The following is a 16,989-nucleotide window of genomic DNA, read 5'->3' on the forward strand; positions in this document are numbered from 1 at the left end:
CCTGATTTCCTACTATTTAGTATCTTCTTGTTCTGTGGGAATGACTGCCTTTCGAGCAATGTATAGGTTCGACATGAACACAATTAAGCATCACAAACCATATAATTATCTGGTTCCAGTCCAGCTCAGCTCATATGGTGTCACATGTCTAGGATTTCAATCTTATGCATTTCATTTCATTTTTGATGATTTTCAATTTCCCTAGATTCATACTTTGTACATTCTACATTCTGATTATTAGCGCATGTATGCAGCGGTTACTTCTCCTTTTGAGTCACCCCCCATCAGCAACTCTACGTTAAGGGGACACCTTTTCCCTAGTAGCATTTTAAGTGCCTTCCTGCCCAACGGACTTACCTTCTGGCATTATGTCAAACAATGTACCACTTCTCTTCATTAATTTTCTAGTGGCTAGCTTTTCAGAAGTGGGCTGCATCTTCCTTCTTATTTAGAAGTTCTGCTGAAAGCTGCTGGTATCTGAAATACTGAAGGCATACCTTCCAGCATTATCGCAACATGCATGCCACAGTATGACAGGTGGACAGATTAATGGAAGATAGAAAAGGGCTAGAACAACTCATAACTAATTTTATGATGCTAGTAATATGCCACCACCAAACCAGACAAACAGTAAGAGAATCCAAAAGGACAAAATATCTATATTAACACGAACAAATTACATTTGACAAAAAGCTCACAAACTGCATCCAGCTACATATCAAAATAATTATCCATCATGACCAAGTGGAATTTAATCCAAGAATTCAAGGTTGGTTCAATATTTTTAAAATACTGAATGCAATATATCTCATTAGCAGAATAAAATTTTAAAAACTAATAAGCATACAATCCTCTTAATATGATGTAGAAAAGGCAGTAGACAATTTGACACTCAATATAAAAATATGCAACAGACTAGGAATAGAAGGGAACTGCCTTATATGATAAAGTGTTGTTATAAAATGTCTTCAGTTAATATCATATGTAGTGGTGAAAGACTGATACTTGATTTCCCCATAAGTTCAGGAACACGGCAAAGGTATCTACTATTTCCACTGGTACTCAACATTGTACTAAAAATTCTAACCAGGGAAATTATGCAAGAAACAGAATTTTTTAAAAATCCAGGTTGAAAGGGAAGAAATAAAACTACCTATGTTAACGGATGATTTTCAGAAAATCTTAAGAAATGCATGAAAAAGGAATACATTTAACAAATGAATTCACCATTGTTGAAGGACCATTGTACATCTAGACATAAAAAATTAACAATCCAAAATAAAGATAAGCTATTAATTTGATTTGTAATATCATCAAAACAATAAAACATTTAGGAATATATTAACAAAATATGCACAACACTTCTACCTTGAAAAGTGTAGTATATCATTAAAAGAAATTAAAGCTCTAAGAGATGCAAAGATAGTACATGCTCATGAACTGGAAGACTTAGTGTTGCTAAGAAGGCAATTTATAGAATCAATAAAATGCCTGTCAAAATTCGGCTGCTTTTTTTCTTTTATATAAATTAATAAACATGTCTCAGAATGTATATGAAAATATGAGATGCTGAATACCAGAACAATCTTGACAAAAAAGAAAAAATATTAAGGGACTCATCCTTCTTGATCTCAAACTTATTACATTTATAGCCATCAAGACAGTGTGGTACTGGTATCAGAAGAGACATATAAACTAATGGAATAGGATTGAGGGTCCATAAATGAACCTTTATTTTTATAGATAATTGATTTCTGATTAGGGTGTCAAAATGATTCCATAGGAAAAAGAATGATATTTTCAACAAAATAGTGCTGGATCAGATGGATATCCACAGGTAAAAGAATGAATTTGAAAAACAACAAAACAATGAATTTGGACTTCTATAGCTACATACCTTATACAAAAATTAATTAACTTAAAAGATTTAAAGGAAACTCCCTCAATGCATGAATACTTTCTTCTATTAAATTGGCATTCTATGATGCTCACCCTCCCGACACAATCGCTGAAGCCAAAGCGGTGAACAAGCAAATGTGGTGAAGAAAGCTGATGGTGCAGGGCTATCAAAAGAGATAGCATCTGGGGTCTTAAAGGCTTGAAGATAAATAAGCGGCCATCTAGCTCAGAAGCAACAAAGCCCACAGGGAAGAAACACACCAGCCTGTATGATCACGAGGTGCCAAAGGGATCAGTTATCAGGCATCAAAGAACAAAAAATCATATCATTGGGTGCACACCTCCATGATATGATCGCTGAGGACAAACGGGTGCATAAATAAATGTGGCGAAGAAAGCTGATGGTGCCCGGCTATCAAAAGAGATAGCATCTGGGGTCTTAAAGGCTTGAAGGTAAACAAGCGGCCATCTTGCTCAGAAGCAACAAAACCCACATGGAAGAAGCACACCAGCCTGTGTGATCATGAGGTGTCGAAGGGATCAGGTATAAGGCATCATGAAAAAAAAAAAATCTTACCATAGTGAATGAAGGGGGAAGTGCAGAGTGGAGACCCAAAGCCCATTTGTCGGCCACTGGAGATCCCCTCACAGTGGGGTCTAGAGGAGGAGATGAGTCAGTCAGGGTGTGATGTAGCACCGATGAAGAATACAGCTTTCCTCCAGTTCCTAAATGCTTCCTCCCAGCTCACTACCATGATCCGAATTATACCTTGCAAGTCTGGGTAGAGCAGAGGTTGTACACTGGTGCAGATAGGAGCTGGAGGCACAGGAATCCAGGGTGGATGATACCTTCAGGACCAAGGGTGTGAGGGGCAATACTGGGAGGGTATAGGGAGAGTGGGTTGGAAAGAGGGAACCGATTGCAAGGATCTACATGTGACCTTCTCCCTGGGGGACGGACAATAGTAAAGGGAGTGAAGGGAGACGCCGAATAGGGCAAGATATGACAAAATAATAACTTATAAATTATCAAGGGTTCGTGAGAGAGAGGGGAGCGGGGAGGGAGGGGAGAAAACGAGGACCTGATGCAAAGAGCTTAAGTGGAGAGCAAAGGTTTTGAGAATGATGAGAGCAATGAATGTACAAATGTGCTTTATACAATTGATGTATGTAAGGATTGTGATAACAGTTGTGAGTCCCTAATAAAATGTTTTTAAAACACCAAAAACTAAAGGTGCAAGAAGGCCCAATAAACCTCTCTGGAAGAAACTGTGCTGCAGATCAGTGGCTGATGGAAAGTCAAGATAGAGGGCCCTTCCCTGACTTAAGTCAGTCAAAAGCCTGAGGTCGTATTTCATGTCAACAAAAGTGTTCAAGTAAAAGTTGAAATAAAATAAATAAAAACTTAAATTAAAAAAAATATGTAAAGGATACTATAGATGTATGGATTGTTATAAAAGCTCTAAGAGCCCCCAACAAAATGTTCTCAAACTTTTTAAAATTTTAAATTAAAAAAATCACTGTTAAAAAATGTAAAGGACGGAGCTAAAAATATGATATTCTTAGAAAAAAATGTTCTTGTCACAAGCAATGATTTCTTAGGTATAACAGTAAAAGGAACTAACAATAATAGTGATGAATTAAAATTCATCAAAATTTAAATGTTTGTATTTGAAAAGACACCAACAAGAAAGTGAAACTGACAGGGTGTAAGGACCCTTTCAACTAAACAATAAGAAGACAAGATAATCCAATTTTTAAAAGGAACAAAGGATTTGAATAGACACTCTCTGAAGAAAATATACAAGTGACCAAACAGCACATTGAAAGCTCCTTAACACAGGTAGTGCAGCACATGGTTGAGTCAATGAACTAGCTCAAGCAGCAGCATGCCAGTCCAGAGGCCGGCCTCAGAAAGCATTTATCTCGGTTACCCTCCAATTAAATTTCGATCTGATTAAACTCCACCCACATGTTCCTATGGAGGCCTAGTTAGCACAGTAAACCTAACTTTTGTGGTTACCATGTAAACCAGCATTACGTATATATCCCCAAAGAATTGAAAACATGTCCACAAAAAACTTGTAGCAAAAGTTAGATCCAAGAGCTAAAATCGTGTCACTGCTGTTAGGTGCCATCAACTTGGTTCTGACCCATAGTGACACTTTCACTAACAGAGCTAAACAAGGCTGGGTCCTTTGCCTTTCTCAAAAATGTCCCCACACGTATGCCCATTGTTGGAACCACAGTGTCAGTCCATCTCCTTGAAGGTCTTCCTCTTTTTCACTGCCCCTCTGCTTTACCAAACACAAGGTTCCTCTCCAGGGACCACTCTCTCCTGACAACATGTCCAAAGTCTATACTATAAAGTCTCTCCATTCTTGCCTGTAAGGAGCCACGCTGGCTGTACTTCCAAAATGGGTTGCTTTGTCCTCTGCGCAGTCCATGGTACTTGCAATATTTTTCTCTAGCACAACAATTCAAATGCATTGATTCTTCTTTGGTCTTCTTTATTCAAAGTCCACTTTCATATGCATATGAAGCAACTAAAAATATATGTCTTCGATCAGGTTCACCTTAGGCTTCAAAGTAAGATCTTGCTTTTGAATACTCAAGAGGTCCTGTGCAGCGCAGAGTTACCTTATGCAATTCATCTTTTGATTTCTTGACTGCTGCTTCCATGAGCAATGCTTGTGGATCCAAGCAAGACAAAATTTTTGACAATTGAAATCTTTTCTCCAATTATCATAATGTTATTTTTTATTCACTTGTGTGAATTTTTGTCTTCTTTACATTGATTTGTAATCCTTACTAAAAGCTGAAATCTTTTATCTTCACCAACAAGTGTCTCAAATCCTTCTCACTTTCAGCATAGCAAGGTTGTATCATTTGCATATCATAGGTTGTTAATAAGCCTTCCTCTAATCTTGATGCCACATTATTCTTCATATAAGGCAGCTTCTATGATTATTTGCTCAGCCTATAGATTGAATAGGTATGGTGAGAGGACACAACCCCATCGCACACTTTTCCTTATTAGAGACCATCCTTTGTTCTGTTCACACAACTGCCTCTTGATCTGTGTACAAATTCGGCATAAGCACAATGAAGTGTTTTGGAATTCACATTCTCCTCAGGTGATACATAATTTCTTATGATCCAAACAATCAAATGCCTTAGCATAGTCAATAAACCATAAGTAAACATCTTTCTGGTATTCTTTGTTATAGATAAAATCCTTCTGATATCAAAATCCTTCTGATATCAGCAATGAGATTACTTGTTCTATGTCCTCTTCTGAACCCAGCCTGAACCTGGCAACTCACTGTCAATGTACTCCTGCAACTGAATGATCTCCAACAAAATTGTACTTGCATGTGATAGTACTGATATTGTTCTATAAGTTGAGCCTTCTGTTGGACCACCTTTCTTTGGAATGGATGCAAATATGGATCTCTGCCAGTCAGGTTGTCAAGGAACTGTCTTCCAAATTTCCTGGCACAGATGAGTGAGTGCTTCCAGTGCTTCATCAGTTTGCTGAAACATTTCGATTGGTATTCCATCAATTCCTGGAGTCTTGTTTTTGGCTAATGGATTCAGTGCAACTTGAACTTCTTCCTTCAGTACCATTGGTTCTTGTTCACATACTACCTCCTGAAGTGGTGGACTGTTGACTAGTTCTTTTTGGGACAGTGATTTTGTGTGTTCTTTCCATCTTCTTTTGATGCGTCCTGTACCATTCAATATTTTACCCATAGAATCTGTTAATATTGATACTTGAGGCTTGGATTTTTTCTTGAGTTCTCCAAGTTTAAGATATGCTGACCATGTTCTTCCTTTTTGGTTTTTGAACTCTAGATCTTTGCACATTTCATTATAATATTTGGCTTTATCTTCTCAAGCTGCCATTTGAAATAGCCTATTTAATTCTTTGACTTACTCATTTCTACCCTTTGCTTCCTCTCATCTGCGGTAAAGAGTAAGTGCCAGAGTCTCTCTGACAGCCACTTGATCTTTGCTTTTTTCCCTGTATTTTTAATGATCTTTTGCTTTCTTCATGAATGAAGTTCTTGATGTCATCCCGCAGCTCATCGGGTCTTTTGGCATAAGCTTTAAATGCATCAAATTTGTTTTTGAAATATTCTTGTAATTAAGGTAGGTTAGACTCAAGGTCATATTTTCGCTCTCATGGACTTGCTTTTAATTTTCTTCTGTTTTTTCCTGAACTTACACAGGAGTGATTTGTTAGTGCGTTCCACATCAGCCCCAGACATGATTTTCGCTACTGGTATTGAACCTATACACCACTCTTCCCACAGAGGCAGTCACATTATTTCTGTGTATTCCATCTGGAGAAGTCCATGTGTATAGTCACTTTTTATGTTGTTGAAAAAAGATATTTTCTACGAACAAGTTATTGGTTTTATAAAATCCTATCATGTAATCTCCAGCTTCCTTTTTATCATCAAATTACAATATGACCCAGCAAATCCAATCCTAGGAATATCCTCATGTAGAACTTGTTTGCTCTGCTCTTCCGAACCATGCTAAAGGTAAAGTCCACTGCTGAGTAAGGAAGTGCATATAATACTATGATCCTGTTTCTTTCCCAAATTGGAAATTCCCCAAGAAAAGTTGAGAGAAAAGACAAGTATGTAAGAGGGCCAAACACCTTCTGAAGAAGCCGGTCTGCCTTCTTTAGTGAAGGACAACTCTTCCGTTTCCTGTCCCTTTAGGACGTCTCCTCTTGGTGCTGCTCCCTGTCACTAGCGACAGTGCCACTTCTAGCCTGTGGCGACCCCTCCAGCGCTTGGGCCCTCTTCGCCTCCGCCTCTCTTCAGCGTTGGGGCCCTGGATCATAGCTTTTGCAGAAGCTCCTTCTTCCCTCCCTCTCTTTCCCTCTCCTTTCTCCTTTCCCTCTCCTTTCTCCTTTCTACCTGCTGCTTCGCTTGTTCTTTCCTTCTGTCTCGGCGGGCCTTTTCTTTGGCAAGATGGTGGAGTACAACTTGACGACTCACATCGTGACTCTTCTTGACCAGAATCTAGTCTCTCTGCTGCTGGAGTTTCTCTCCCTAAAAGAGATATATGATGAAAAAGGATTAAGATAAAGGAAATTGCATCTTCTTAGTGATACCAACGTGGTAGACTTTGCCATGGATGTATATGAAAACCTTTATTCCGATGATATTCTGCATGATTTGCAAGAAAAAGAATCATAGTTGTTGTACTACTAAAAAACTACAGGCAAAACAAGTAATTGTGAAGATGTCTGAAGATCCAGAAACTACAAGGCAAATGCAGTCAACCACGGGAGGGTCGGATGCTATTTCACTGACTGGTTAGCATGGTTTTAGGGACACGAATGTTTAGGCGCTCATATTTTTCAGATATGAATATTTTCAACATGAATGCTGGAATTACTCAAGAGCAACAGAATATCTTTTCTTTTTTAGAGTGCTGGTTTCAGCAATGGACAGGAATACTTTGAGTTCCCTATGGGAAAACTGGCCTCTAAAATTCTTAATGCAGAATTGGGGTGCAGCCATAGAAGACCTTACGATGCTGAAAGAGACCATGAATAGTAATTCTTGGAGTTCTCCATGCCTGTCTCTTCAGTGGTTTACATGGCTCATACAGTGGCCTCTGTGTGTTCTCTTCAACCACCCCAAAGGCCGAGATAACATTATTGTTCTCTTTCTTTACATGCAATGCAGACAATCCACATATTTATTCTCTGCTATTTGACTATAGCAGTCATGACAAGCAAAGATAGTCAAAAGATCTAGTCAAGGTTACTCAGCAGGAATCTTACACATACAAGGACCTAATTGCAGAATTTGTTGAAAGCTTGAATGTAAACTTTGACCTTAATAAGGCCCAGAAAAAGCTGAGTGGATGTGAATCAGAGATTGTGAATGGCTTCTTCCTGGTGGCTGGTCTTGAAGATTTCATTAACAATGTCCACCTTTTCTTATTTGAGCCTCTTCACCACATCCATCATTGTATTGGCATTAGCATGTTGGCAAATAAATTGAAGATGACCCCAGAAGAAGCTGAAAGGTGGCCTGTGAATTTGATTAGAAATGCAAGACTGGGTGCCGAAATTGATTCTGAATTAGGTCATGTGCTAATGAGTAGCAATACATCTTACCCTATCAGCAAGAGGTTTAAAAGACTAAAAGCCTTAATTTAGAAACCCGATGTTGACCATGAATACTGAAAAGGAACTTAGCCAGAATAGTAGATCAGAGGTTCCTAACAGGGCAACTCAGGACTCTGGCTTCTACTGAAGAGCTGTTTTCAAAAGGATGAGAAAACTAAAGGTGCACTAATAAAACCATTATGGACAGTGGGACATACATTATAGAATCAACCAATTAAGTCTACATTTTATAGAATTTGTAAAAAACTGTGTCTCAAACAACCACCACCAAAATAACTCTGTGGGGCTGCTGTTTACTCTCACAAACAACCTGTCAATTTCAGGGCAGGCCCTTAGGAGGGCGCAGAGGGTACCAACTTCTCCATCCCTTCAGAGTAGGCCACAGACACTTCATGTACATTTTAGGCTACAAATCACCTCATTTTCATAGGCTATGACCAATCCCTGCAAGATGCATGCCAATTACAGGGTAGATTTTAGCCCAGGACCTTATCAGAAGTATCAAACTAAGTTGTTTATTGCTTGCCAAGGAAACGTTCAACCAACTTGAAAAAGATACAAATTCCATACAGGAGGCCTAGAGGAAAATCTCTCAAATGCTTTTCTCAAAAAGCAAGGCAAAGGGGTATGTAAACTCTTTTTCCCACGGGCCCTCATTCAGGACGTGGACAACCCAGATAGCGAGCACTTCCTTATATTTTGTGCCTGGTTACCTCGCTTGCTTCCCACCATTGTTGGCACTGGACAGCATCTGCCCAGCATTTAGAAAGCATTGCCTTTCTCCACGTTAAATGTCAGTCTAATTCTTGCCACAAATCTCCCCTTGAACAAGTTCCTCCTCTCTAAAGTCCATTCCTCAAAGTCCTGAGACTCAGACAGAAGAGATTGATTTTCTCTTTCTCCTAAAGGCCTCGCTTTTTGCTCTAGAATTTACCTTTTCCAGGGTAATTGAAAGTAGAAACGTACTGCTATAGACTCAAAGATCCAAAAAGGATATCTGGATTCCTAAAGAATATGACGATGTTGAGAGAGGTAGAATCTTTATTTGAAGATACCATCAGTTAAGTCGTACCAGACTAAAATGATTCCTATCTTACTCTTTCTATAAACGAGGAAAACACAAGCACAGAAAAGAAAGCACAGAGGGAAGGCAGACACAGCCAAAGGTCCACCTACAATCCAAGGAGAGCCAAGGATTACTGGCACTCATTAAAGAGAGGAGAAAGCCAAGGAACAGTTCCTCAGTCAAAGCCCTTAGCCGGAATTGACACAGTTCAAACCTGATTTGGGGTTTTATTGTGTAAAACTGTGAGAAAGTAAATTTTTGTTCTTTAAAGTTGCCCCCTCTTGGTATTCTGTTAAGTTTCTACCAAGAAAAACTTAGATACACACATCTGTTCATTCCCCACCCAGAGGCTGTCTTTCCTTGTTTTGGTCTCTAAGCCAGAACATTCCTTCCCCCCAAATAAACAGTATATGTTCTAAATTATGAACACTGTAGAATTTAATAATACCATGTGTAGGCTTTTAACAAATCAAGCTTATATTTTGACAATGGTTTTTCTCCAGTTCTAATTTGCTTTTTCACTTACTTGGATAAAATCATACAATTTCTTTTAAAACAGTCATTTCAGATATAGACTATTCTAATTCCATATTAGTATGTCTTTACCTAATATCACTTTTACAGATATAGCTGTACTGAAAGACATATCCAATTTACTTTACTAACTAGGACACTTAGCTTTTTTATTGAATATATTGAGCTATAACAAACATATCATACAATTCAATAGTTCAATCATAGTAACAAGGGTTGTGCAGCCCACATCACAATCAACTTTGGAACATTTTCCTCCTTCCTGCACGCATTACTGTTAACTCCCTATTTCCACCACCCTCCCCTTCTGTGATCCTAGGTAATTATTTTTAATTCATCGATGCACACATCATTCCACAGTTCAGTCACATCAGGCAGAATTGTACAATGGCTACCCACTCCAATTTCAAACTTTCTTTTTCTTCCTGGACTCATTGATATCAACTCCCTTTTACTCCTCACGCCCCCCACCACTGTACCCCCTTCTCTCCCCCCCCCCCATCCACAACCCACTGAAGCCCTTATTCTACTTGCTGGTCTTACAGGTTCATTAATCCTGGGCTTCATATACCGAAACACAGAAAAACATTTAACACAACTTCATGAAGGTGACCTCCAATGACATAACACCTCTGAGAGACACCCTAATACTAACAAACAAAACCAAGACACAGAATATGTTGAAAACCAGATTCCTACCTCAGCTAAGGCAACGCTTTCTTGTCCGACTCCTCCCAGAACATGGATAAGCATATGTTTTAGTTGGTGTTGTTCTTCATTCAAGGGTCCACTTGTTTCTAATTAGTTGTGGATAAGAAGTATAGGGTGAGGTGGCTACCTGATACCAAATAAAGTTGCTCTATCAGCACATGACATGGATGGGTTATGTGGTACAGGAATTATCAAGTAGCCTTTCTAGTCACTATAACCCCTTTTGGATGTGTTGGAAGTCTTAGCCCCGATGTTTAGTCATGGTCCCATTTTGGAGTGAGCTATATAATATGCAAAGCAGCAGGAGGGTTGGAATGTCTCTTGAGTCACCACCTTGCTAGATGACTCAAGTCAGCAGCCTTAGTCGCTTTGGGGGGTAAACTCTGTATCCAATATATAGGAATGTTGTGGGAAAGAGCTCTCACTTGCTCTGGATCCTATAGTTTGTTTATCTTTTTCTGACCCCCTGTTCTTGGGACTTGAACCAGCTGTCTATCTTCCTACCTGATTCACTGACTTACACAGTTATGTGAGTCAGTGGCCTGTAATCTGATCTGCCAATTTGGATTCTTCATTCTTGGAGCTATGTGAATTGGGACAGCCTTTATACTAACGCTTGATGTAAGGATATGGAACATCCCATCCTCTGCAGCAGCGTGACCCATGTCCTTGATGTCCCTGAAACAGCAGCCTATCATCTGACCAAATTTCCATCTTCCACAACCTTGTGTCAGCAGCCTCTCTTCTGACCTACTTTTTAAAATTTGTGAATCCCTGTACCTGCATGGGTGAGAATTCTCCAGACTGACTTCTATCCCACCAACTTGGAACTTGCCAGCAGCCACAATCATCTCTTTGATGGTTCATTAATTATGTGTGATGTTGCAGTAAATTCTCACCGTTGTGGGGTCAAGGCTAACTCACAGTTAATCGTAGTGGCTCTATGGACATGCTCCTGTGAGTGTCTGAGACTCCAACTTAATGGGAGTAGAAGCGCCACTTTTTCTCTTGTCTTTGCTGGTGGTTTTGAACTGCTGACCTTACAGTTAGAAGCCCCAGAAGTAAAAGTATGCCACCAGGGTGCCTCTGCAGCAAATTACAGACCCCTAAAACATAAGGAATAGCACGGATAGAAGGAGCCATGGATATCAGGGATCGTGGAACACTACAACACTTTGGGAAGCTGGGACACATTTAACTTCCACTTCATAGGGACTAGCCTTGTGCTGCTCCTTCGTAAATGAATTATGCATGCAGTTGCCGTCCGAATGGTGGGGTATAACGGCTCAGATTAATTGGAATATGTGGATACCAGAGGGACTCTGCAGAATCCAGCCCAGGAGAGTAGCTTAGAGGGAAATTCAACGTCGCTGGATCGCAGGAGGTGCATCATAAAGATAAGTAGGCACAGATCCATGGGGTTTTGAGGGGTTGGGGGCTTTTGGCTTACCTCAGTGGAAGCTGGCTGGGGCTTGACCCTAGCCCAGCTGCTGTGTCTGCCCAAGTCAGGACCATTTGGAGCCTGTAACAGGGCTTGGTCTCAGCACAGCCACAGTTTTCCCCTACCTGCCTCAGGGCAGGGACAGGACGCTTGCGGCTCCACCTGCAGGGATGGGGTTCAGCTACATTGTTGCTTCTGTTTGTGTCTCTGCTATATATTCCCACATAGCCTTGGAGGGCTGCGCAGGGGCTTTTTCAAGGCACAGCCACAGCCACAGCTTGCCGCGCCGTGTGGTCTGAGCAGGGACTGAACCCAAACCCCCACAGCTCCACAGGCAGGGATCAAGGTTCAGCTACACTGCGGCGTCTGTTAACATCTCTGCTCTCTGTCCCCCCACTTCTCTGGGGGCTGCTCAGCAGCTTTCTTGCGACTCTTCTTGGGGCTCAGCTGCAGACTGCTGCTGGGGCTTGGGGCAGGGAGTAAGCCCTTGCAGGTCCACAGGCAGGGAGTGGGACTCAGCTACATAGTTGTTTTTGCTTCCCTCGCTTCCCTGTACCCCTGCACAGTCTGGTCTCAATTTTTAATTTTTCTCCCCCTCTTATTCCTAACCTGCTCTCTCACACTCCATTGCAGATTTACGGGGGCACTCCCATTGCCCTAGAGCATTTGCACCTGGGCCACACCCAGCTAGGTGAGCTCCACCCTGCATAGATAGCCCAAGGCTAGGGTAAGGCCTGCTTGCTCTCCAGGGGATACTCCTCGGACTTCTCACCAGGGAGTTCCTGCCTGTGTACCTGGAGACATAAGGCAGCTCAGCCAACACTTATCAATATTCAAACCAATAGCAGGAACTTCAGCCCAGCCTCTGCAACACTGGGGAGGCAGCCGACCTGCCATCTGGGCACTCCCCTGATAGGGAAGCCACAGGAAGATAAAGTGGTAGGTTAATCCCATAACAAAATCAGCTGTAGGCAGTTCAAAGAAGCATTCCTGTAAGTCTTCCAGAGAGAGACTAGAAAATGGCACCTGGTCCCTCAAAAACAATGCAACACAAACAGCCATCAGCCCCAACGACCTCAACAAAAAAACAGGAGAAACAAAAGACAAAGGCAGAAGATGTCCTGAACATAGCAAAATACATAGAAGAAGCAGACATTGAGATGCCATACAAAGAAACTCTCAGAATGCTGCTTGGAGCCATGCAGGATATGAGGGAAACAATACAGAAAAAGGATGAAACGATAGAGGAGATAAAAGCCATACACCAAAGGGAAATACAGGAACTTAGCGAGGAGATAACGAAAAACAATAGCAGAGTCATGTTTCTTGAGAATCGATTGGAGGAATCAGAGAACCGCATCAGTGTCTTGGAGGACAGCCAAGCAGACTTTAATAAACGTGAACAAAAATCTAATAAGAGCATCAGAGAAGCCGAAGAAAACATAAGAGCTATGTCTGATGCTATGAAGCAGAAGAACATTAGAATTATTGGCCTTCCGGAGGAAGACACAACAAAGAAGTCATCTGCAACAATAGCGAGAGAATTCTTGGAGGAAAACTTCCCCAGCCTAATGAATGAAAACCAGGCAACCATCCAGAAGGCTGAAAGAACACCAGCACGACGGGACCCAAAGAAGAAATCACCAAGGCACATAATAGTTAAACTATCCAACTTTGAGGAAAAGGAGAAAATCATGAGAGCAGCTAGGGCAAAACAAGCAATCACATGTAAAGGTTTCCACATAAGGATATGCTCAGACCTATCAGCAGAAACTATGGAAAAAAGGAGAGAGTGGAGTAACATATTCCAAAAATTGAAGGAAAACAACGCAAACCCAAGAATACTCTACCCAGCCAAATTATCGATCAAGATCGATGGAGAAGTAAAAGTCTTCCCAGACAAGGAAAAACTCAAAAAATACATTACAACAAACCCAGCCTTACAAAAGATCCTCGCCGACTCAGTATGGGCAGAAGAACAACACTCACCAAGCACAAATAAGAGACCAACACATAGAACAACCTCACCCAGAGCACAACAAACAGAAAACAGACCACAAGACAGCAATGGCTTAAGGATGGAAAGAAGTCAAGAATGATACACACACAAAAACACACACTAATGATAAAGGAAAGTAGGAAAACTCCCAACACAAAAGGTATAAAATGGCATCACAGAGTCCGCACATGGAGATAATAACCCTGAATATCAACGGCCTGAACTCAGGCATTAAAAGACTGAGACTAGCAGAATGGCTTAGAAAACACAACCCATCAATTTGCTGCCTACAGGAGACACATCTCAAGGCTACAGACAAAAATAGGCTGAGAATCAAAGGCTGGAGAAGGACCTACCAAGCAAACAGCAATACAAAAAAAGCAGGGGTTGCAATCCTAATCTCGGATAAAATTGACCTCAAAGTGCAAACCATAAAAAGAGATAAGGAGGGACACTATATAATGCTCAAGGGAATCATAGACAATGAACCACTAAGCATTGTAAACATATATTCCCCGAATGAGAGACCAGCTCAATACGTCAACCAAACACTCCAAAAGATTAAGAAAGAAATCACAGACTCGACAATTATAGTGGGTGGCTTCAACACACCACTCACTGAGAAAGATAGATCACAGGGAAAGAAACTCAACAAGGAGACTAGAGAGCTAAACTCCACAATTAGACAGTTTGACCTAATAGATATTTACAGAGCTTTTCATCCAAATATAAAAATTTTCACATTCTTTTCAAGTCCCCATGGCACATATTCGAAGATAGACCACATGCTGGGGCATAAGGCAAATCTACATAAATTTAAGCACATTGAAGTAATACAGACCTCTCTCTCTGACCACTGTGCCATAAGACTGGAAATCAACAAAAGGAAGACAAAGAAAATAAGAGCAAATAATTGGAGGATGAATGACTCTCTACTGCAAAAGGAGTGCATACTGGTGCAGATCAGAGACGAAATCAGGAAATTTCTAGAAACCAACGAAAATGAGCACACAACGTACCAAAACTTATGGGACACAGCTAAGGCAGTCATCAGAGGAAGGTTCATAGCAATACAAGCACACCTAAGAAAGGAAGAGAGACTCATGATGGATATGCTGACACAAAATTTACAAAAACTAGAGCAGAGTCAGCAGGATAACCCTACTAATAGCAAAAGAAAAGAAATTATAAAAATCAGGGCTGAGATTCAGGAGAGGGAAAATTAAAAAAAACGATGGAAAAATTAATATCGCTAAAAGTTGGTTCTTTGAAAGGATAAACAGGATCGATAGACCATTGGCAAACCTAACCAAAGAAAGGAGGGAACAAATCTCAATAGCAAGAATAAGGGATGAAAGAGGGGTCATTACAACAGACCCTAATGAAATCAAAAGGATAGTTACACAGTACTATGAAGGATTGTACTCCAGTGAATTCAACAATTTGGAAGACATGGACAAATTCCTGGAAAAACAATCCCTCCCTAGACTATCCTCGGTGAACATCAAGAATCTCAACAGACCCATAGCAATAGAAGAAATAGAAAAGGTTATCAAGGGATTACCGACAAAAAAATCCCCTGGACCAGATGGCTACACTGGAGAATTCTACCAAGCATTCAGGGAAGAACTAATACCAATCCTACACAAACTTTTCCAGAACATAGAAAAAGATGGCAAACTCCCGAACTCCTTCTATGAAGCTAATATAACTCTGATACCCAAACCGGGCAAGGATCCCACAAGAATCGAGAATTACAGACCAATATCCCTAATGAACATTGATGCAAAAATCCTTAACAAAACACTAGCCAACAGAATACAAAAGTATATAAAACAAATAATTCACCATGACCAAGTGGGATTCATACCAGGGATGCAGGGATGGTTCAACATATGAAAGACCATTAGTATTATTCGTCACATTGACATGAAAAAGTATAAGAATCACATGATAATATCAATAGACGCAGAAAAAGCATTCGACAACATCCAACACCAATTCCTGTTTAAGACACTTGCGAAAATAGGAATGGAAGGAAAGTTCCTCAAGACAATACAAGCTATATATGAAAAACCAACAGCCAAAGTCATAGTCAATGGAGAAAAGCCTAACACAATCCCACTGAAAAAGGGGACCAGACAAGGATGCCCCTTGTCCCCACTCCTATTTAATATCGTGCTGGAGATTTTAGCTAACAAAGCATAAGGCAAAGAAGGGACATCAGAGGTATTCATCTGGGGAAGGAAGAGGTGAAACTATCGTTATTTGCAGATGATATGATTTTATATATGGAAAATCCCAAAAGTTCCACTAGGGGAATACTGGAAGCAATAGAGGAGTTTGGTAGAGTGGCAGGATACAAGATCAACAAACAGAAGTCCATCGGACTGTTATACACATCAGATAAGACCACAGAAGAAGAGATCAAAAAGGTAGTACCCTTCACAATAGCCAAACACAAATTGAAATATCTAGGGATACACCTCACTGAAAAAACAAAAGATCTATATAGGGGAAACTATAGAACACTATTACAAGAAACCAAGAGCGACCTCAACAAATGGAAGAATATCCCATGCTCTTGGATTGGGAGACTTAATATAGTTAAGATGTCAGTTCTGCCAAAAGCACTATATAAGTTTAATGCCATCCCAATACAATTACCATCATCTTTCTTCAAAGAAATGGAAAAACTGACTACCAACTTCATATGGAGAGGGAAGAAGCCCAGAAATAGCAAAGAACTCCTCAAGAAGAAGGACACCGTGGGAGAGCTTGCTTTACCTGACTTTGGCACATACTATGCAGCCACAGTTCTCAAAACTGCATGGTATTGGTACAATGACAGATACTCAGACCAATGGAAAAGAACTGAAAACCCAGAAATAAAAGCAGCAGCATACACACAGCTGATCTTTGATAAGGGCCCCAAAAATATAAAATGGGAAGCCGATGCCCTGTTTAACAAGTGGTGCTGGAAAAAATGGATATCAACATGCAGAAAAATGAAGCAAGACCCTCATCTCATTCCATACACAAGAATAAACTCAAGGTGGATCACAGACCTTGAAGTTAAACCCCAAACTACTAGGGCCATGAATAAGGGAATTCGCACCAACTTGAGAACTTTGGCGCAGGGGATACACAGGCTATCAGAAATAGGGAAGGACACA

General features: G+C 40.5%; 1 pseudogene; it reads left to right on the forward strand.

Moving 5' to 3' along the window:
* Positions 1 to 6,881: 6,881 nt before the first annotated feature.
* LOC142446684 (eukaryotic translation initiation factor 3 subunit E pseudogene) lies at positions 6,882 to 8,189 on the forward strand (annotated as a pseudogene).
* The last annotated feature ends 8,800 nt before the right edge of the window (positions 8,190 to 16,989 follow it).

This window comes from Tenrec ecaudatus, chromosome 4, assembly GCF_050624435.1.
Source record: "Tenrec ecaudatus isolate mTenEca1 chromosome 4, mTenEca1.hap1, whole genome shotgun sequence".
Classification (NCBI taxonomy): domain Eukaryota; kingdom Metazoa; phylum Chordata; class Mammalia; order Afrosoricida; family Tenrecidae; genus Tenrec; species Tenrec ecaudatus.